Here is a 23,419-nt window from a genome sequence, read left to right as displayed (position 1 = left end):
AGTCTGGGACCTAAGTGGCAGTTCCAGCTAGCCTAGTCTGTGTAGTGAGTTCCCTCAAGCTCTGTGTGGACGGCACTAGACACCCAATCGCAGACGAGGCCCAGGAGGCTCTGAGGTTGAACCCCTTCGCCAGAGTCAGGATTAAAGGAAGGCCCAACCTGTGCGGGGCTTAAGAGACCATGCTGCCTCCACCTTCACTCCAGGGGGGATCTGGGGCAACGTGGGGGGGGGGGGGGGGAATGCCACTTCCAGGAACATGCAGGCTTCTCTTGTGGGGTCCTGAGGACAGTGGCCTCCACTCAGCCAGCCACCTGTGAAAGTTCTGAGTCTATGGTCTTCAGGGGACAGTCCGGGAATGGACAATGTCCCGCAGGCGGGGCACAAATCCCACTGCACTGCTCATGTGCTAGGCCATGGCCAGGACCTACTACAATCTGGTGCCTGAACTGGTGCCCCACCTAGAATCTGTTACTCTTCTGCAGAACTGGGGATGAACCTAGGGCCCCGTGCATGCTGAGAAAATGCCCATCACTGAGTCCCACCCAGGCCACAGTCTGCATTTGAAGCAGAGGGGCTGGCCCCATGTCTGTATAGTGTAGTCCTTGGACCGGAGGGTAGGAGGTGAAGGAAGATAGCACACCCCACATGCAGGAGCCCGAGTCACTCAGCACCCCAGTGAGGGTAGCCTATGCTCCTCCCCCACCCCATGACTCAGAGCTGAGTGGGTGAGACTGAATGAGACTTAGTGTCCCCCCGGATTAGCAGAAGGGAGTGTGGCGGCTGGAGGCTGTACCCTGAGAACCCTGAAGGAATAGTGTCCTTCGCCATACCAGCACGCCCACCCTTGCTTGCCCATGGGGCTCATCTGTGTAGGCCACCCTGTCTTTTCCTCAGTCAGTACTCTGCTTGCTTCTTTCCCACAAGGCCATGTGGTATCACAAGAACACAGAGGTTGTGGTCCATGAGGCCTGGGGGCTCAGGGCACAGGGAAAGTCTCTAGACAGGCTGGGATCACATGTAGTTCTGCTCTGCCAAGGTCCAGCCACGGGAGGGGGGCAGTTAAAAGAAGCAGCCTCAGTTTCCCCGTATGCACAGAGGCCAGGCTGCCTGCCTGGGAGGCTCAATCTGAAGACTAACACAGGTCAGGACCTGGCAGCCACCAACTTCCCACCACCTGGTCACTCACTGTCATCACACCTCAAGGGGTGATTCTGCCTCTATGGACAGGTGACAATGTCTGAGGACAGGTCTGGTTGTGACAACCAGGGGCCCGGAGGGGAGCAGGTCATGATGCTATCAAATGTCCTCCCCCAATGAGCCCCAACCCCAAGGGATCAGAGGTTCAGGCCTCAGGTCATTCATAGGCAACAGAAAAACAAGGTGTTTCCATGTTACATGTCACTCACACGGGGTCTGGTACACACTGCTTGAACATCTGCTGCACACCAGGCCCCGCTTCCAGCCCAGAGCCACACTGGTGAACTAACTGCCTGTGCAAAGCGGTGCTCTCAGGGGATGGGACAGGCAGGATCCACAGTGCCTGTTAAATGTTCCCACACCCTTGCATGGACACACCACTCACTCGGACAACGCCATCCTGGCAGACATGTAGGCTCCTTCTGTCTTTGATGGACAACCCACCCATTGAAAGGACCCTGTTTGTGTGGCCCGTGGGACAGGTGCCCCAGGGAGTTGCTGGACAGTAAAGGATGGGACGCCAGGAGCATGCCAAGTCCCATTCCAAGGACCTGGGTCTGTCCCTCAACAGCCCCCACACATCTGCACACCAGACACCCTGCCGGCTCCATGCAGAGGACCCTAGAGGGACCCAGAAGGACACGAGGCTGCCGCACACCGCCTTCCCACCACACCTCTCGGTTCTGTCGGCACCAACCTTCGGCTGCCCGGCTCTGCCGTCTTCACCAAGCTGGCGACTCCCCCCATCTGGCGATTTAGACTGAAGGAGGCGTTCGGACAAACAACCGGGCATCTGTCACCTCCGAGGCCCGATAGCTACGCCTTCTGAATCCAGCCCCAGCAGGCCGCCTACTGGCCCAGTCACTCAGACTTTCATAGTTTCTAGGAACATGAAATCATGGAAAACCAGCAAATGACAGAGTGTTCCTGAGGGAGGAGACGGCCTGTGGGCAAGGTGTCTGGGTGCCAGTGGCCAGGCTGCCCTGTGCCTGCTCATGTCCAGTCATGCGGGACTGAGACCAGCTGGGCGAAGAGCAAGCCTGCTTCCCCGGCCTGCCGAGTGCTGGGGTTATAGTAAGGTATACCGCACCATGCCTGACTAGGGCAGTCTGCTTTTCCTATCTAAGCACAGGAATCTTTGAATCTGGGGTCCACCTTGTGCCTCCAGCACATCTCAACCATGAAACCGCCTTCAGGGGAGACAGCCGGTCCACACTTAGACTTCCTAAGGCTTACAGTTGACAAGGGGCATCTGATGCCTCAAAGGTTCCAAATGCACACAGCTCTCCAAGAGTGATATGGGTACCTGTGCTGACATCTAGAAAGCCCTTAGTACAGCCACAGGTGGCTTGTGACTCCTGTGGTGGACCCACTTGTGGCTGAGCACCCCCTCAGGCCTCGTGACTCTCCCACCTCCGTCTCCAGGGCACCTGGGATCACAGGCCTGCACCTCTAGGCACACCAATGACTCTAGGCTCAAACCTCCCATTTCCACCTCGTACTGACCAAACAATGCTCCGCAGGAAAGAGGAAACGTGTGACACATCCCACAAGTGGCGTGTCTCCGGGATACACAGAGAGCTCAGGGAAACTGGCCAGGCAGAGAGAGAGGCAGCCTGGCAGACAGACGCGTCAAAGAGAAAAAGCTTGCCCAGACTGTAAGCCAACCACAAGAACCAGGACTCAGTACTTCCTGTCAGGGAACTGGGCTAAGGGCATCGTGGGATCGTTCTGTCTGAAGAAGACGATGGTAACCTCAGTGTCGGCAAGGACATGGCACAAACAGAGCTTTCCGGCTGCAAGGTGTGTGGTAACACACCTGGCCATCTGGTCACACCACCCATACCTTAGCACCTGGCACTGACCCCAGACTCAGACCTCACAGACCATGCTGAATGTGACGATTCTCTGCCATTCAGAATGTTTCTGGCCAAGGGCACACCCATCAGAACTATATCAAGCCAATCCCCAAAGTGCACGTCCTGACTGCTCCCAGCAGGCTCTGCTGGAACAACCTGGGTGCCTGTCACCACCAGATAAACAAACAAACGATCACAGATCAATAAACAATGCCTGACTGGCCAGGAGGAAGATGCCAGATGGTCACATAATTAGACCAGCCCACGACAGTGGTCTTTACGAATGGAAAATCAACACAAGAAAGTAAAAAACAAAAGGTACCCTCAGTCATCCTCAGTCCTCAGGAGTCACAGGCCGCCAGAGCTGAGGCACAGTACTGCTGGCCCAGCACCTGCCGTTGGCACCCTGCTCCTGACGAGCACACAAGCTCTCATTCACTCTCTCATCCGCACTCCGTGCCAGGCACCAGGAACGTAATGGTTACACAGGCTGAGGCTTCTGGTCAGGCCACCCACACCTCAGCACCTGGCACCAACCCCGGCCTCACACCCCATAAACCAGCTGTGGGCCAACGGTCTATGGGCAAGCCCAAGACCACACAGTCACCCACCCCAGGATGTGGGGACACACTCACAGGGTCTTTCCTGGTGACGTCCGCCTCCAATGTCTGGGACCAGAGGGTACAGACTGTCCTTGCACAGGCAACCCACATCTGCCAGGGGTGCTCTCCTCTCACCACCCACGCCCCTGGGTCACCAAGCCACGTCACCGTCAACGCAGCCTGGAATCTGCTGCTGTCACCACCCACCCTGTCCCAAGCCTCTTCAGGACTCCTTGCTGGCCTCTGATTCTGCCCTGTCTGCTCAGTTGGGTTCCCAGGAGCAGCCAGGGCTACCAAATGAGAAGCAGCCAGACAAAACAGAAGGGAGAAGACGAAAGGGAAGAAAATCGGGCCGACGACGGGGAGGGCTCACTGGACAAGTACGAGGAGCCGGGTTCAGATCCCAGCACCCACGTAAAACGCTGGGCATGGTCGTGTGTCTACAACCCCGGGCCTGGGGAAGAGTACGGAAGGATCTCTGGGCTCTCTGGCTGCCAGCCAGGCTCACTGCGAGCTTCCTCAGAAGTAAGGAGGTCATGGCTGAGGAAGGCGCCTGACGTCAACATCTGGCCTGTGCCCGGCTGTGCTCCCCCAACATGACCCCTGCCCCTGCCCAGGTCCCCAACAGGCCTCACTCGGTACACTCCCCTCTGGCTCCTCGGACCCTCACTGTTACACAGACACACACACACACACACACTCACCTGGTTGATTTTCCATCTTCTCACCTTTCACCTCCTCTCAGGCTCTCTTTAATGTTTATTTTAAGTATTTATGTGTGTATGGGTTCTGTACGCCACAGTAAGCTTGCAGAGGCCAGAGGACAACTTGCGAGACTGGGTTCTTTCCTTTCACACTGGGTCCTCAGGCCCTGTTACCCACTCAGCCATCTTGCCCGCCTCTCTAGGGCTTTTCTGATCATCCACCTTCCTCAGCAACCTGCGGTCACCAACCTCCGCTGCAGACCCCACCCAACCCTGTCAGTCCCCCAGTGCTCACTGCCTCCTCCCGTCGTAGAGCTGGCGTGTGGAACCCCATGTTCCCTGTCTGGGCCTCTGAGCATCCCTCAGGAGAGTTACCAAGCAGAGGTCTCATCCCTCACCATTCCATCCGGCAATCCTCCAACCCAGAAAATACCAAAGTCCTGACTTTGGGGCCGATCCATAGCCCCTTCCCTCTCAAGCGCCTAGACCCCAAGCTCCATTCCTGTCCATCTGCCATGTGGGAGCGAACCGGACCCGTGTGCACCACCCCCTCTGTGAGCCCGAGCCAGTACTTCCTGTGTACCCACCCTGCCCTTAGATCCCCCCACTTCCCGCCACTCTGAGGGGCTAAGAGGCACCGCCCCACACGGGTATATCAAGCACTCTGAGCTCCCGTTTCAGACCCCATCATTAGGCAGACTGGCCCTCCGGCCCTGCACTCTGCTCTCTGAGCACGCTCCAGGTGAAGGCACATGAGCCAGGCCTGTCCAGTCACAGTTCCCCATCTCTAGTCCACAGACGTGGCTCAGGATGGTCACATGACCGGGCCAGGTCAATGGGAACAGGATCCTGTCAATTCCCACAGGATCTTCCTAATGCTGCAGACCTTTAGTACAGCTCCTCATGTTGTGGTGACCCCAACTGTAAAATTATTTTCACTGCTACTTCATAACTGTAGTTCTGCTACCGTTAGGAATCCTAATGTAAATACCTAACATGCAGGTGTTTGACCCTCAGGTTGAGAACCACTGTTCTGGAGGATGAAGCTACGTAACGCTAGACACGCAGGGCCTCCTAGAGGCAGCAGTGACTGGGAGAAATCAACCCAGGAGGCAGAGCAGCGTGGAGCCCTGATACCAGGCTCCTGGGTCCAGCCATTAGCTGTGGCACTTTCACGGTGAGAGCCGTTTGCTGGATCATCGGGGGCTGATCTATATCCCTGCCGAGTCCCGACTGTCCCGAGACACCCCAGCCATCAACCCCGAGCTTCCTTCACCTTCAGGAGCCCAGACGCTGGTCCCCACACCGTCACCGTCTCTTCGAGTTCCGAGACAACTGCTCTTGCCCTGCTCTTCCCCACATGGCTGCCGCGTGGGCTGAGGGCTTGGACAAGGTTTTTGCCCCCCCCCCCTTTCCACACCTGATACAGACCCCATCAAACCAGAGGCTCATCCGTGTACCTGAGGCCGCTCCACCGACCGGCAGCTCCTCACGTACCAGTCAGACAGAGTCATGAGAGAAGAGGCCTCGGTGTCTCTGGCGCCCACTCTCCTCATCTGTGGACGGGACACTGAACACACAGCTTCCCTGCAGCACAGGACAGAGGCTTCCTCACAGCAGCCGCCCCGGCACCCTACAGTTTGGACATCTGCTGACTCCCAGCCAGAGCAGCAGCCGTGGTACAGCCCAGCAGGTTCACGGTGGGTGGACACAATTCCTCGGGGCTTTCAGGGCTTCTGGGGACTTGGCTTGACTCTGGCGGAGGAGACAGATAAGCCGGCAGCTGACTGGGGAGAGGGCTGCCCGAGAGAGAGAGAACTGCAGAGAGAGATCCCGAGAGAGAACTGCAGAGAGAGATCCCGAGAGAACTGCAGAGAGAGATCCCGAGAGAACTGCAGAGAGAGATCCCGAGAGAACTGCAGAGAGAGATCCCGAGAGAACTGCAGAGAGAGATCCCGAGAGAACTGCAGAGAGAGACCCTGAGAACTGCAGAGATCCCCGAGAGAGAACTGCAGAGAGAGATCCCGAAAGACAGAGCGCAGGAGAGGAGCGGGGCACAGCGCCTGGATCCGGCTGTGCCTGAAGGTGGGATGGACTTTCGTTTTCCTTTTGCCTCAGATCACAGCCTGGCGAGACAGGCGCTTATAGGCCTCAGTCATGCAGACTCACCTAAAGCCGCAGCGTAAGTTTTAGACAAACGGGTGTTCACACAACTAAGCAAATCTATGTCCTGTCCTATGCAGACTCCAGGTGAGGCCCCTTCTGCCTCACGCAGGCGCACCTGTGTTCACACCGGACGGGCACTCTGGAGTTTATTTACAGGAAGGGCCAGGCTTACTTGGCAGATTTTACCTAGAGTGTCGCCAGCCGACTTCCCCTTCCTTGCTCCCTGGGAGGTGTGGCGTCACCAACACCTCGGCCGTGGCGTCACCAGCTCCTCGGCCTGTTGCTTCACTGCTGTGGAAGCTTTCACAGGCCTATGTGGGCAGGCAGGACAGGAACAAAGGCAGAGGCTGACTCTGCGGGGTGTAATGTCCCCAACGGGATGGGCTCCACCTCTCCTGTGGTTCAGCCCAGCGCACTGGGCTTTAATCTTGTGGGGACCTGGGGCATGTGATTACAGGGTGGCACCAGGTCTCAAGAGGAGGCCACAAGCATTAGACAGGTTGGGCTCAGCACGGTGATGCCATACCTAAAATTCCAGACTGGAGAGGCTGAGGCAGGGGGTTTAGGAGTTCAAGATCACCCTGGGCTACACAGCAGATATGATGGATATGATGCTAACCTGGGCCACCCCCCCCCTCCACACACACACACACACACACACAAACACACACACAGGAGACACTGAGTCAGTTTTGAGACACAACACACACACACACACACACACACACACACACACACACACAACAGACTGAGTCAGTTTTGAGACGGCACCTACCGGGGCCACTTCCCTAACCCCACCAGACAGACAGTTGACCCCCTCCTCCGCCTCATCTGCTCCTAGACAACAAAAGACAGATAAGTCACAGGGCCTCTTAAATCCCCAAACTGCTCAGAATAAGAACACTTAACTAAGTCCCAGGAGGCACAGGGCAGATCTGGAGTGGGGAAGGGTCCTTCTCCTAAGGGCTGGGGCTCTGCAGTCAACTGCCACCAGAGAGGGTCCCTCAGCATGGCTGAGCCTCAGTCTCCTGCTCTATAGAATGGGTGAAGACCTCAGAAAGCACAGTCTGCAATTTTCACATCAGCCATCAAGGAGTCCCACTGAGAGCCTCACTCTACCCGGCCACCTGCGGGTCCTCGAGAAGTTCCAATGATACCACCCAGAAGAGGTGAGACTACTGTCCAAGGTGCCCATGGTCAGAGCCTGGCAGGCCAGATGACCTGAGAGTTGGCTAGAGACAGGCCCATCACTGAGTCCTTTATACCCTTCTCCCAGAAGCTCCTTGTCCCCACAGAAAGGTGGGGACTCAGATACCAGAAAACAGAACCAGAAGACAACCAGGACAGGGGCTGGGCGTCCCATGCTCTGGAATGTGCATTATCACCACACCCACACTACACCTGGGACAGTGGCCCGCCACACACCCGTCCGGGGGCTTTCTGATGACGAATGTAAGGCAAACAGCCGTCCCTCCTGTGAGACCTGGAGCCTGTGGCTGCACAGGAGGGCAGGGCCTGAGCTCACGTCCAGGCAGAGTGAGAATCTGGGTTTGAATCTCGTGCCTCTGCCTTCCCAGACCAGTGGCCACCACACTGCACCCCTCCCCTCGCCTGCAGCTGGGACAGGAAAAACAACACTTGGAGGCAGAGGGGCCATGGGCTCCCAGAAAACCCTCCACAGAAGACTGGCCACTCCAGGGGCTCAGCAAACACGGGTGTGCCCACCAGTTTTCCCAGGCCATACCCCAGCTGTCTACTCCTGAAGTGCCGACAGCACAGTGAGCCTGGAGGCATTCCACTGGGGCCGCCCCAGCTCGCTTCCTTGTACTGCCTCCTTCCCAGGACACCACCACCTTCACCAGCCTCTTGGTGCTCACCCTTTCCCCAGATCAAGGGGAGGGAACAAGGTCTGCCCTGCTCGCTGTTGGACGGCTGGTGCTCAAGGCAGGGTCAGCTGCATTATGAGGCCCTCACAGAGCCCACGGAGGCCAGGAGTGCCACTACTCTTTTGTGATGGCTAATACTGTCAACGTGACAAGACTGAGAAGCATCCAGGAGACTGACGTCTGCGCACATCTGTGAGGGCGTTTCTGGGCTGGACTAACTGAGCAGTTATGACCACCTGCGCATGGGCAGCATCGTCCCATGGGCTGGGGTCGTAGAGTGAGTAGAAAGGAGAAAGAGATCTGAGTGTCAGCCTTTACACCCTGCACAATGTGACCGGCCTGCAGGTCTTTCCCCCGTCCCAGAGGGGGCTTTCTCCTGGACAGCCTGGCAGGCCTCCCACCCACCAGCTGAACGTCCTCCTGACTCACTGGCTTTCCTACCCCTATTCTTCACTCCCACACTAAACATGTTGTTTACTCTCAGACCTCAGTTTCCCTCTGAAGGAAAGAAAGGGCTTGGTCTCTGCTTTTAACACTTTTTTCTCCTCAAACTCCAAACTCTTCACCAACAAACATGTGCTGGGTATGGTGGCATGCGCCTTGAGTCCCAGCACTTGAGACAGAAACATAGGCAGGAGGATCTCTGTGAGTTAAGGCCAACTGTCTACATAGCAAGTTCCAGGTCAGCCAGGACTAAATAGAGAAACCCTGCCCCCACCAAAAATAAAAATAAAAAAGCACTGTGCACCGTGGGCCTACTATGTGCTTGAACAGAGCTAAAGGACAAAGGACAAAAAAGGCCTTACTGTGTGCGGGTGTCAGGGGTCCCGAGGACTAGTAATCCACACCCTGAGTACTGGAGCCTACTCAGGCCAGAGCAGCCTTCCCCCAACTCACCCTCCCAAGGCCAACCCCGGCTTCCTCTTCCTCCCACAGCCCTGGGGCAGGAAGGAGGGAGGCCTGGGGAACAGCGATCAACATCCCCCACAGCTCCAAGAGAAGGGTCTGAGTGGAACTGATGGCAGGATGTCACCCGGAGTCAAAGGAAATGGGAGACAGGAAGGGCTGTGCACGTGTGTGTGCGCGTGTGCACGTGTAGGGGGCAGGGGACAGAGGGACAAGAGACACAAGACGGGGCAAGGGGCACCACAGTGGGGCAGACACTGAGCAGGGGGAGCAGGCAGGGGAAACTGAGTCAGGACAGGTGGCTGGAGGACCACAGGCGCAGGGAGAGATGGGAGGGGGGCAGGGAGATGGCTCAGGGTAAAGCGCTTGCTGTGCTCGAAGGAGGACCTGAGTTCAGACCCCCAACACCCACATAAAAGCCGAGGTAGGAGCCTGACATCTGCAGTCCTGGTGGTGGGGTGGGGGTGGGGGTGGGGGTGAAGACAGACGCAGGAAGGGGGTTGCGGGCCCTCCAGCCAGTGGCCCCAGGTTGAGTGAGTGACACTTTCTCAAAAGCTAGGATGGAGAACCACACAGGAAGACACCCAACATCCTTCTGTGGCCCCTATGTGCGCGTGTGGGCACACGCACGCACACACACATGCACACACACATACACACACACACACACACACACACACACACACACACACACACGAGCACACATGCGCACGCACACACGCACGCACGTGCACACACGGACGCGAGCAGGAGCAGAGATACAGATGGTGAAGAGATAGCAAGAGGCAACAGAGATGTTGAGAGAGACACATGGAAAACACAGGACAGGAACAGTCGTTCTGAGGAAGAGGCTCTGGGGAGGCAGCCTGAGGCTTCCTCAGTCCGGAGCCCACAGGGTTATCTCACTGGAGGAGCTGCGGCCGGCCGTCAGGACTTCCCAGGGTACAGAGCCTGGAGTGCCTGTCACGGTCCCCAGAGCCCATGCTAAGGGGGTTATCTCGCTGCACCCAGAACCCTCTACTCCTGATTATTTTCTTATTAAATGGTTCCAGTCTTTTAAAAACACATTTCCACTCCGATACTTTGGGACAGGGCACAATCCAGCCTAGCACTCAAGGCTTGCCCTGACTTAACTCAAACTGCCTCCAGTTTTGAAGCACCCCCTCCCTACACACGCCACCACCCGACACACCCACCAACGCGGCAGTTCACGCGCTGAGCTCCAGCACACGCAGGTCTCAGGCCTGCCAACTCTCACAGGCGTGGCTCTCCCCCTCTTCTGCCCAGACAGCTCCTCCTCCAGGATGCCTCCTTGACTACCCCATCTCTGTACCACACCCCCAACGGGTCTGGCTCCCTGGTGGCTTTGCGGGCTAGCCTTGCCACTTCCCGCTGCCCCCCCCCTTCTCAACCTCACATCCTTTCGGGACCCATCACAGCCCCTAACTCCCCCTGTGGTCTGCACACATTTGTGAAGCACATGGGAGTATCTGCCTCAGACAGACAGAAAGCAACTTGAACCGGCCGGGGCTCTGTGACGGCATGACAGGCTGCCCACCCACCCAACCCACCTCAAGCCACCCAACCTGCTTCGGCTCAGGCTCTTCCCCAGGGACCCTGGCCAGTGTCCCATACAGGAATGGAGCTCACAGCACTACTCCTGACAGAGCTGAGCTAAGGAGAATCAACGTGAAGAGCTAAGTACAGAAGGCACATGACATGGTTGTCGTCAGAGGCAGCCAGCATACGCAGGGACGTGCCTGCAATCTCTGACACTTTCCACAGCATGCCGCAGGAACTCCAAGATCCTGTGGCCACTCTCTGAGTACACCGGCCCTCTGATGTTGCAAGCGGCCAGCAGACCTGACCGGGTACAGTTCTTTTCCTATACACACATCTGACATGGGGTTCAATTAACAAAACAGACTCAGTAGGAGATTAACAGGAATGACAATAAAATTTATTATAATAAATGTCCTGATGAAAGTTTGTGCTGTGGGGGAATTACTGAGTGAAGCCAGGTTACTTAAATCTTCAGGAGTATTGGCAATCGATGTCATAACAGATAATTAGGAAGTGACTAGCAGGCAGGTAATATGCAAATATACTGTGGACACACAAGACGATACTGAGTCAAGTCCTAGTCATCAGGGCAAGTTCTCAGCACACCGCTTATTTCTAGAAATTTCCATTTAATATTTTCGGACCACTGTTGACATAGAGTAATTGAAAATTTGGGAAGATGGGGGAACTACTGGACTCTATGATGTGGCAGCCACAGAGAAAAGGCAGTCAGTGAGCACACTTCCAGAACAAGGCGTGGGGCAGGGTTGAGTCCCCACAGACTCTTGAGTCTAAACTCCTCACTGTGTCTAATGTGCTCATTAGAAAGCAGCATGGGTGAGGGATGTTAAGCACCAGCTCCCCAGCTCCCCAGGAACAAGGGGCCCTGGCTGCTTCTGATCTTGGTAGCAGCTTCTTCCTAGAGAGCTGCAATATGCCTTCATGCAAGACACAGCTCCTGAGTGTCCAGTGTCTTCTGGGTCCAGCACAGAGGCCTCTCTCCAGGCAAAACAGACCCTGCGTATGCTGGCTGCCTCTGACGACAACCTGAATCAAGCTTGTGTGGCCTCTGAAAACTGACCAGCGGCCACCCTCAGTGTTTGGGAAATAAGAGGACCGAGCAGGGGGAGGAGTCACTGTCCCTGCAGCCAGTGGTTCAGACTCAGGCACCCCAGAATCAGACGTGCATCTGCTGAGACGTAGCAGAGGGCCTCGGCTGAAGCCAGACCTAACCCCACTGAGGAGGTGTTCTGTGACTTGAGGAGTGCAGTAAGATGGAGACACCCATCAGAGGAGCATGGCACAGCAGCAGGGTCGGGAGGCTCTGGAGAACATCCCGGAAGATAAAGCAGTGTCAAAAGAGGTTAAGCAAAGCTTCCAAACACAAGGCAGGCCCTGGCCATCCGCGAAACCCTGAAGCTCTCTGACACCAGTACAAAGTCCCGGGGCCAGTCCTGAGTGTGTGACACTGGGGACAGGTGGAGACCACAGAGATGAGGGCAGCCCAGGAAAACCTGAGGGGGCCTCGGGCTGCTCAGGTTAGAACTCTTAATTTTTCTGTACAAATGTTTGAATGTCAGTTCAACTAAAACCAGAAAAGAAGCCAGGTCCAGGGGCGCAGGCCTGGCATCCTAACTCCTGGGAGGCAGGAAGATTCCAAGTTCAACGCCAGCCTAGGTTACAGAGAGAGTTCTAGGCCAGCCTAGGCAACTTAGTGAGATCTTATCTCAAAAAATAAAACACGAGAAGTAGATTGGGGCTGTAGTTCAATGGGAGAGAGCCTGCCTAGCACGCGTCGGACCCTAGGTTCAATTCCCGTAACTACAAAGCCCAGTGACCAACCGAGAAAAGCCACATCGCTCAACAAAAACCGCACGAAGTAAACCCTCCCTTAGCAGGAAGAACAGGCCCAGCGGGGGACGGGGGCAGTGCCCTGCCCCAAGTCACAGCCATCTGGAGGGAGCTGGGACCAAGAGCCCTGCTGTCCGTCCACCCTGACACTCAGGAGGAAGTGAGACAGAGAGACAACATGAGTGGCTGACACTTCCTAACCGCTGAGCCCAGGGCCTCATGTGCCGGGCCTCACGGAGGGAAATGAGATGGGAAGGAGGGTAAACTGTGAGGACGGGCCTTGGCCTCAAATCCATCTCTGCACCCTGGCAGCTGGGTGACCCTGCAGCAACCACCGTGGCCTGTCTGCGCTCTGGGCCTCTGCTGTGGGCAGAACTGAGTTAAAGGGTGCAGCTGGCCCCGTGGGTGTCCGCTAGGTTTGGAATCACTGCCTTTGACAAGGGGGAAGCTGAGGCTCTCGAAGGGATTCCAAGAGCCTGTCCTGCTCGGCCTGTCACCATCCCCCCCTCTCCCCAGGGGGTGGCAGCCACTGGTATTCTGCTCTGCAAACTCAGTCCAGGGGAGGCCGAGCAGCAACAGCTCCGGGCCTGGCTTTCCAGTGGACTGGTGGTACAAATGCAGGCTGTGCCAGCTCTCTGACCTTACCAGCCTTCTGCCACGGACCGGCCTGGGTCAAGAGCCCGGTGGATGTGAGAATCCACTTGGCAGCCGGGCCAGATGCCATCATCTCCTCAGCAATAATGGCCTCCCTGGTCCTCCCCAGCAATTTCTGGGGCTTGGCCCAGCCCTCCAGCTATTTCAAATGACTCATGCCCACAATTCCTCCTCGGCCCGCGGCTTAGGATGGGGAGAGAGGGGCACCCCAGACCTTAGTGGTATGTATGCCTGCAGCTGGGCCAGTTATGGCCCATGGAGCACAGTGCCTGCCTCACAGACAGCAAGGCGGGGGTGGGGGGGCAGGGGGGCAGGCACAGACTGCTGCTCAGGGGAGCTTCTGTGACGTCACTTAAAGAAAAAGCAAAGCCACTCAAGCCATACCTAAACTCACAAAAAGCCAAGCCACCCACACTCTAGCTACAAATACACCTACGATGCCACACGGACGATGACCTGGCGGCCTCCTGGAGTCCAAGGCATCATCACCATGTCAAGCTCTGAGGATGCACACCCACTCCCCCAACAGGGACCTGGGGCCTAGAGATCTCCCTTTCCCCAGACTGTCACCAAGGAACTCAGGGAGGATGAGGGAGCTACTTCTAGTGCCTGGGGCTCTGCTTTTCCGGTTCTGTCAAGCCACAGCCAGGTGACACCAGGCTGGACCTGGGGACCAGGACCTGCAGGGTAGTGTTTTAAACTCGGCAACAGGTGACTACCTGAAGCTGAGACTGACCGGTTCAGAAATCAGAGTCCCTTCAAGAATGTGGCTCAGGGCTATAGGAATATCTCAGTGGGTAGAGAGATCATGTTACGCTGGCCTGAGGACCAGAGGACCTCTCTGGAACAGGCTGGGTGCGGTGGCATACAGCTTTGATTCCAGCAGTTACCTGTCAAGTCCAGGCCAGCCAAGGCTATACAGTGTGACCTTATTTTAAAAAAAAAAAAAAAAAAAAAAAAGCCTGGCTCAGCAGTATGGGCCTGCAATCCCAGAGCTGGGGTTGTGAGTCAGGCAGGTCCCTGAGGCACCCTGGCCAGTCAGTCTAAGCCAAACGGGAAGTTCTGGGTTTAGTGAGAGACTCTGTCTCAAAAAACACAAGAGGGGGAGCGATAGAGGAAAAGACATACCACATCAACCTCTGGCCTCCCCAAACCCACAAATGGACATGTGCACAGACACACACACACCACCCACAATAACTGTAAAAGGAATGTGGCTCAGTGGACAGAGACTCTCCTAGCGTGAACGAAGCCCTGGTTTCCACCCCCAGCACTGAATAAAAGTAGCGTGGTGCATACCTGTAACGCTGGCATTTAGGAGGTGGAAGCAGGAGGATCAGAAGTCAAAGGTCATCTTCTGTTCCATAGTGAAGGCCAGCCTGACTCACAGGAGACCCTGTACACACACACACACACACACACACACACACACACACACACACACACCCTCACTTTCTGTGGGAAGATCCCTGACTAATCACCTCTTCTGCTGTCTCTCCTCACCAAGCACAGGGAGGGAGGGAGGGAGGGAGGGGGGAGGGAGGGAGGGGACAGGTCCAGGCCCCAACACCAGCAGGTACTTCGGATGCCAACCACACATCTGATCCTCACTGCTCCTTACGTGCAGGTGCCAGGGACTGGCCCAATGACACACCGGCTACCCTCAGTCCATTAACAAGACGCTTGTTTTAACATGAACTAGGAAATCACTTATAACAAATGCATCGAAGCCAGCAGGGCCTTGACTTCTTCGGAAGAGACTAAACATATTCAGGATTATGCCAGGCAGGTGCCCTAGGCCTCTCATTCCAGAGCTGAAACTGGAGGGTGACGAGTTCAAGGTCAGCCTGGGCTTCCTAACACCTAGCCACGGACATTATCACAACCATCACGTACCCACGGGCAGTCTTGTGAAGTGGTAAGGCACTTTGGGAGTTTGGCAACTCCTCAATACGTTAAGTTTAATGGGACCCTTTAGCCCAAGAACCCCACTCCTAGGTTGAGTATTAGACGGAATTGAAAACATACATGTACCAAGAAAAACACGTGTACAAACATTCCCAGCAGCAGTATTAATCACAGCCAAAAAGGAGTACCAAACCCACCATCCATCTACAAGTCAGTGGACAAATATATATATGTATATATATATATATATATATATATATATATATATATGGTCTATTCACACTAGGAAATACTATTCACTCAGATAATAAAGTACTGCTGAATGCTATGGTAGAGAAACGCTACTACAAAAGGCTGTAAAGCCTATGATTCCACGAGGAACCATACAGAGAACTATCCAGAACAGATAAGTTCACGGACAGGCAGCAGCTATCGGATGAAAAGTGGCCAGGGCCGGGGGAAAGAGGTCTGGGAGCTGAGTGTTGATGAAGGCTGCTTTGTGGGATGTGAAAATGTTCTAAAAGTGGTGGGGGGGGGGCAGTGCGTGACCTAAGGATCCTAAAGCCCACTCAGAGTTCACTTCCAAAGGGTGAGTCGGATGGTTAGCGGAGCAGACCTTCAGAAAGCCGTTAGGAAAAACACTTAGATACCGTTTTTAAAACAAGATAGGGTAAACAGATAAGCTGGGGCAGAGGCGGGTACAGCGGGTTCACGAATAACTTAACACCTTCTTCAGGCTAGAGAAAGAAACCAGTTCTGCACCTCCCCGGAAACAGGGGCTGGAGAAGGGGGCTCGTTCCCAGTACTAAACCGGAGCCTTCCACCCCGATCTGCCTAACCATGCTGGGCCTAACCATCAGGCAACCCTGCTGGGGTGAAAGAAATAAGGGGTGGGGTGTGGACGCAGGGAGGCGCGGGGGCCGAGGGGCAGCCGCTTCTGGGGTGGGGTGCGGGTGGGGGTGGGGGGCTGAGGGCCAAAACAGAGAAAGCCCCTTCCCCAACGCGCGCGCGCGCCTGGAACCCCGCGCGCGGGGAGGAGGGGGGGGCACTTTCTGCTGTCCTGGCTGGCGAGTCCTAGCGGCCAGGCACGTGACGGCCCGGGCCTCAGTTTCCCCCACGTGTGAAAGCAGGAAGCCGGCGGCACAGCCGGCGGCACAGCGAGGGGAGGCGTTCGCGTTCTAAGAACCACCGGCCGCGCCGTGGGCCGCGCGACCTCCGCAAGTTAACTTCCCCGCGGCGCCGCGCGGGTGGGGCTCCAGGCCACGCGTGTCTCCCTCCCGTTACCCACCCACCCACCCCCGACCCCCCGCGGCGGCCGGGCCTGTCCGCCCGCGCCGCCCACAGTCCCCACCGCCCCGTGCAGCCCCGACCCGGCACTGGCCGAGGCCGCCGCCGCCGCCGCCGCCACCTACCGTGCCCGAATCGGCGCCCGCGCAGACTCCGGCTCCCTGCCGGCCGCCAGGGAGGCGCCGCGAGGGGCGGGGCCCCGTGCCGTGACGAAAGGGGCGGGGCCTCTTGTGATCACGCCCCGCCCCTGTTGCCGAGACCGCTAGACCACGCCCCCTGCCGCGGCCCCCTCGCCCGACGACGACTCCAGGCGAGCCGGGAAGCCTTGGGAGGCGGGGCCTGGATAGGCCCTGCCCACACGGCCTCGGCCACGCCCCCGCCCCGCGGCCGGCCCTGCGGCAGGGAGGCGCTGCTAGGGGCGGGCCGCGCGTCGTGACGCAAGAGGGGCGGGGCCGAGAGGGGACCGCCCCTCTTCCTGCGCTGCCCCGCCTTCGCCTCCGCCCTGAGGGCGGAGCTCCCGCCGCTTGGGGCTGCTGCTCTGGCTCCTACAACCGGCGTGTGTACCCGGCTCGCACAGCGTCCTGCAGGGTTCAGCTGCTCAGGTCAGGTTCCGAGCGTTCCGACGCCCTTCACCCCAGAGAGCAGCCAGCCCTAAAGTGTGCATAGCAATGGAAAAAGTGCAGGCTCGCCTCTCCCTGCGTCCTCTTTATCCTCTGTTTACACCTTACGTTACATGCGTGTGTGCTGCTCCCTGTTTAAAATACATTTCTGGGACCGGAGAGATGCCTCGTTTGGTAAAGACGCTTGCCATCCCCCGAAACCCATGGAGAGAAGCGACTCCACAAAGTTGCCCCTGACCTCCACGTGTGTGCTATGGCATACACACACACAGAACTAAAAATAAATAAATATTTAAAATGAAATTCTGGGGTTTGCGAGGTGGTCTCAGCGGGGTAATAAGCGCCTGCCTCCAAACCTGAGAACCTGAGTTAGTTCCGGGACCCACATCATACAAGGAGAGAACAGACACCCTCGACCAACAAATTGTCCTGTGACCTCTGGGGTGTTGTGAAACAGTATCCCCCATACCCAATACAAAAATAAATGTAATAAATTTCTATTCTAGTTACAACTAGCACAAATATACACGCACGCCAGAGAAGTCAAGGCACACAGATGTGTGTTTGTCTTTCATTCATGCGTTCCATAAAACATCTCCCTGTGGAAGACGCTGGACTGACAGAGTCCTCACCTCGGTGAAGCCAGTTTTCTACTTAAAACCACATGACATTGCGCTGATTGAGTGCGTATTTGAGATTTTGTGTGGCTAACCTGAAACTGCAGCTGGGGGTTTCATACTATTCACAGGTGAAGAAAGATACCAAAGAAAGAGGTCCCAAGGGGACTTCTGCTGGGGGTGGGGGGAGGACTCTGTGCTGGGCTTTGTGATCCTGGAAGGAAGCTGGATCCCCCAACGAGCCTTCACAGCAGAGTGTGTGTAACTGACCAGACAGGAATAGGGGCCTAAGCTGGTTCAGGGAGGAAAAATGGAGTTCTTACACCATAACCTGAAGTTCAGGCAGGGCGGCGTATGCTACTTAGTCCTGAAAGGCACATTAGTCACAGCAGAGTGCTGGGGCAGCAGGTACAGCATCCGGTAGGGAGGGTCAGCCTGGGGCCTTGCATGAAGTTGGGTAGGCAGGACGTGGTGGAGGTGAGAGGATGCTGCCAGGCTCCTGTGCACTGGGGGAGGGAGTCTCCACCACGTCTTGATGAAATGGAGACTGGGAAGGTGTTCATCAGGGAAGGGCGTGGCTAGCCGCGCTTTCTGTAAAGACACCTCTCTGGATGCTCTTGGGGAGGAGCAGGCAGGGTTTGGCTCCTTCCAGGGGTAGTTAAGCATCCCAGGGCAGGCACAAGGGTGCAGAAGAAGAGCTCTGCTTCCAGAGTCGCTGGGCAGAAAGGCGAGGCACAGATCTGAGCGGGCATTCTGGCAGCCACCCAGGGTGGCAAACGCTGCTCGCAGGTCTCCATCGGACTGTCACCCCCTGGAGGAAGTCCACTCCCCTGTCCCCCTGCTGGATCAGCCTGGGAATCTGATGTGACATTGAGGGCGGGTTAACAAGCTCATTTCCATCCCATTCCTGTCCCTGGACTGGGGCCTTGCAGGATGGGCACCTTCCTTAGCGGGTTCACGGAGCATGGCGCTTAGAGAGTCTCCAGGGGATGTTTGTCAACAGCATGGGATAGAGATGTAGCACGGGTCTAACCTCTCCCTAGCACTGTCCTCCCAAAAGGCTGTGTGGGTGCTGTATCAAGGGCTCTGCTTCCTTCAGGCACAGAGCCTGTAGGCGGAGCTGTTCAGAAGAGTGAGGGCGAAGGGTGTGGCTGAGGGGTCGGTAGATCACTCTCCTAACACTCTCAAAACCATCCCCAGCACCACCAGGCTTGGCTGTGTTTTGTTTTCAATCATCTTCAACCTGCCTGTTCACGCTCCCCAGCAGCCTTCTGGGGTTTCTTATCACACCACACACGTTCTACCAGGGAGGAAACCGGGGGTCAGTCAGGAAATCTGGTTTGAGGGCTGCAGCTGCCTCTTAGCACTAACGCGAGCTCAGGTCCCTCGCACCTCCCCAGGGCTCTGGCAGCAGACGGGCGGCAGCTGGCAGTGGGTCCCTTCTCTGGCAGGAAGCAGGTGGGGGTTACCATTTCTCTCTGGTGGTCAGGCTTCAGAGAGCACCCTTTGGTCTCTGACTCAGATGACCTGCTGCCACGGTAACGCTGCTCCAAACAAGGTGCTCATCTCTGGGTTTTTGTCATGTCACTTTTGTTTATTTGCACTCGTGTGTGTGTGTGTGTGTGTGTGTGTGTGTGTGTGTGTGTGTGTCCCCAGGTGTGTCCGTCCATCCAGGTGTGCGTGTCTCAGGGCAACCTGAAGTGTTACATTCTGGAATCCTATCTACCTCCTTTGAGACAAGGTCTCTCATTGGCCAGAAGCTCACCAATTAGGTTGGACTGGCTGGCGCACAAGCCCCCTCCTCCTGTCCCTGCCTCCCCAGTGCTGGGATTACAAGCACAGCCTTCTCCACCCAGCATTTTCATGGGTTCTGGGCATGAGCTCAGGTCTTCATGCCCGCAAGGCAAGAGCTTCAGTGACTGGTCCATCTCCCCAAACCCTTTGTTTTTTGTTTTTTTTAAACAAGGTCTCACTATGCAGCACAGGTTGGTCTTGAACTCCTGATCGTGCTGCCTCTGCATCCCGAGAGCTGGGATTAGTCATGTTCTGTCACCACCAGCTTTAGATGCTCACCTCTTTAGAGCCTGCCTGGGACACCCTGGAGCCATATCCTCATGAACTCAGCGGCTGTGTGCCCTCCAGGGTCTGATGCTGACTGATGCTGACCAGTGCCCCTGAGTACTTCCAGGGCTACTCCTTCCTACTCTGCACACACACACACACACACACACACACACACACACACACACACACACACACAACCTATGTTGTACCTCAATCTCAGAAGATACGGGTTAGTTGCTCCAACAGGGAGACACTTTGTCTTCCCAGAGGCCCTGGAGTCAAATATTCAAGATCTCGAATCAAATGTGGGGGTTGGGGGTGGGAGTTCCCAGCTCAGTTGAATTGCAGCTGTAAGCTCAGTGTGAGGGGCAGGACTCCAGCAGACTCCTGGAGAGTCTTCCAGAAAAGTGGGCCCTGCAACCAGCCGGTGTTCCTTCAGTGTCACCCCAAAATCATGTTTTGAGTTGAGGTCGAAACTGGGTTTTGGTTTCAAAACACAGCGTGGCTTTTCACCTTGAAGCTCCGGAGAGTTCTTCCCCAGGTGGCCAGGGCCTCACATGTCCAGGACAGGCTGGAGTCAGGACCTGGGGCAGGAGCGGCAGGTTCAGGGTGCCTGCTGTGATCACCCTGGCCGTGGATGTGTCCTTTTCCTCGCCAGTGTTTATTTTGCTTAGAGTCTTTTGTAGGCTTTGTTTTTCTTACAGTGTGTCTTACATGCTTGTAAATTTGCTGGCAAAACAATAAATAAAAAAAATAATGACTGTTATTTCCTCCTGGGTTTTTGTGTTTGTTTTGGCAAGTGTGTGTATCTAATCTCAAGGATGCTAATTTGTCCAATGTGTTTTGCCCGTCAGTACCATCAAGAAAACATGGATGATATCACTGGGCTGAGAGCAAAGGAAGGCGTTTTTAAGATTAATCAAGCTGGTGAAGTCCTGCTCTTTCTCCTCCCTCTCTTTCCCTCCCCCTCCTTCCCTCCCCTCTCTCTCCCTGCCCCATTGTTCCACTGTCCCCCTGTGACCAGCCTCCCCTCCCCCAAGGTCTCCCCCAACTCCCTACACAGTAGAAGACATCTTTGACTCTCTGATCTCCCTGCCTTCACCTCCCAAGTGTTTTGATTATAGGCATGTGGTACCACACCCAGGATTTTCTGTGCTGGGATCAAACCCAGGGATGCGGGCAGGCTAGGTGAGTATCTACCGAGTTGCAGACCCAGCTCCTGTCTTCTTCTAGGACTCCTCCGATCAACACAAGTAAAAGAAAACGGCCGTGTAAATAAGATCAAAATCGTTCTTTCAACAAGCATGAAATAAAAGCTCAGAGTGACCGGAGAGCAGTTGAATCGACGTCCACGGAAATCAGCTTTCTCTTTGTGGAAATGTGAGATCATGGTGCATCATGCTATTTGCAGGACCTTGGAGCTAAGCAATTGTGAAGGTTAAGTTCATGTGGCTTATGACTGTGGGCTCTGCTCTGCTCCAGCACGTCTTTAATCCCTCTGCTCAGGAGGTGGTGGCAGGAAGATCCAAAGTTTCAGATTATCCTTGGCCACACAGTCAATTCAAGGCCAGCCTGGACTATAATATCAAAGAGAAAACAAGGCTGTGTGCACACCATTGGAGCTCAGGGTAGTGAGAAAAAGGAGACGGAGGAAGAGAAAGAAAGAAATAGAGAAATAAAATGATGGTAGGAATTGACAGCTCCTGGTGGGGAATCTCCGCAGCCTGCCCTTAGACTCAGTCATGGAAGACTGGTGATGTGTTCCAGAGAACCACAGCTTCAGAATCTTGGGTTTGGAGGGACAGCGGGGCTACCGATGGGCAGAGGCAAGGGCAAGATCCAGAACGAAGCCATTCACGGGACACATCCCAGGGCCCAACAGAAGCACAGACCAAATCCTTGTGCCTCTGGATCATCCCAGGAATCCTGGCCCACAAACAAGCCCGTCTTCTTGCCCAAGATGCTGGCCACCTTGTGGGGTAGGAGGGAGAGAACCAAAGTCTGGGGAAGAGGCAGGATGTAGACACCATAGCACTAGACCCAAGGAAGGCTAGGCAACGTGACGCCTCTGCTTTGAAGCCCCAGAAAGCCCAGGGAGAGGTGTTAGGGGGCCCCACCTTCCCATCGCTTTTATCTCCTGCCCACTTGGCCTCCCAACCTGTGCCCGCTCCTGCCCACACAACCCCCAGGATGCTTTGCTCACTCTGCCACAAGCTCTCTGCACCTGTGCCACCCTCATGGGGCGGCCAAGCTGCCAAGAGCAGCTGTGCAAGCTGGCCGCCACGCCGGGTGTTGCTTCCACACGGCAGACGTCACAGGCTTCGACCAGCAGTCTCTAGCAGGTGACAGGAAGGTGCACCTGTTTTCTTTTAGTCACCTATACATGGGTGCCATCTGGGCCGGCGGGACTCTGCTGTTTGCTCGGCCTCACACACGGCCTCCCCTATGCTTCGGGCTCCATGAAGTCGATTCTGGATCCATCACCTGAGCCTCATCTCCTGGAAGATATCCATAGCAACACCCTCCTCGCTGCGTCCGGCTAACGTCAGTCAGTGCTAACTGCTGATAACAGGAGTCAATAATGCTTGGTAGAGATTTCCGGAAGACATGGTTCTGGGAGGACCCGTGGGCTGAATTGATTACTCAAAAGTACACTCCTTTCAATCTTCTCTGCTTAAATAGGAACATTAAAAAAAAAAGTCTCAGCTGGTTTCTGCTTTTCTGCAACTCTCGCTAATGACCCACTGAGTCATGTCAGGAACGAGCCAGTTATAGAGTCAGGGGAGCTGTGGTTACTGCCGAGACTTAACTTTGTGGGACTGCCTTCTGTCTACAGTATTTTTGTTGTTGTTGTTGTTGTTGTTTTGTTTTTCGAGACAGGGTTTCTCTGTGTAGCTTTGGAGCCTTTCCTGGAACTCACTTTGTAGACCAGGCTGGCCTCAAACTCACAGAGATCCACCTGGCTCTGCCTCCCAAGTGCTAGGATTATAAGGCATGCGCCACCACCGCCCGGCCTGTCTACAGTAGTATGAGGCTGAGTTTCTGCTTCCTGGAGTGTTATAATAAAGTTTTATTTACAAACCAGTGAGTCTATTTAAGGTTCCAAGTGCAAATGCACACCAGACCCTATGCAAGTCGAGCAGAAAGTCACCTGGGGGTGGCTGGGAGGATGAGAGTTTAATGTGCAGGTTCCAAAGCCAGGCTGCTTGGATTTGGGTGCAGACACTCACTGTGTGACTTTGGGCAAGTCCATTTCCATCTCTGAGCCTGCTAGTCTTCAATGTTCAACTGGAAGGATTATAATGCTAATCTAAAGTAGGTTCAAAGCTATAGTGAGATATATGTGAAAACCCTAGTGGCTGTTCACAGTGGCACACTCCTGTGATCTCAGCACTCAGGAGGCTGAGGCGGGAAGATCCTGAGTTCAAGGCCAGCCTGGGCTACATAGCAAGGCCCTGTCTTTTAATATATATATATAAAATTTTACGTGCATGCATGTTTTGTCTGCATGAATGTATGTGCATCCCATGCATCC

The 23,419-nt window shown here is 55.5% G+C and overlaps 1 protein-coding gene and 1 long non-coding RNA gene across 3 annotated transcripts in view; one reads left to right on the top strand and one right to left on the bottom strand.

Moving 5' to 3' along the window:
* Tpst2 (tyrosylprotein sulfotransferase 2) overlaps positions 1–16,782 on the bottom strand; it is a 34,347-nt gene extending 17,565 nt beyond the window's left edge. The window contains exon 1 of one of the 2 annotated variants that reach the window (XM_028858813.1): positions 16,709–16,782. The gene's annotated coding sequence lies outside the window, so the exon portion shown is untranslated. The remainder of the gene's footprint in view (positions 1–16,708) is intronic. The other variant, XM_028858814.2, reaches the window with a different exon arrangement.
* A 2,412-nt stretch (positions 16,783–19,194) lies between these two features.
* Positions 19,195–22,552, top strand: LOC119086561. The gene is made up of 4 exons (XR_005089867.1): positions 19,195–19,278; positions 20,739–20,811; positions 21,118–21,321; positions 22,258–22,552. It is a non-coding gene; the product is annotated as an uncharacterized LOC119086561 (long non-coding RNA).
* Positions 22,553–23,419: the final 867 nt, after the last annotated feature.

Source organism: Peromyscus leucopus, chromosome 23 (assembly GCF_004664715.2).
Source record: "Peromyscus leucopus breed LL Stock chromosome 23, UCI_PerLeu_2.1, whole genome shotgun sequence".
NCBI classification, from domain to species: Eukaryota; Metazoa; Chordata; class Mammalia; order Rodentia; family Cricetidae; genus Peromyscus; species Peromyscus leucopus.
This window is presented reverse-complemented; position numbering and strand designations above follow the sequence as displayed.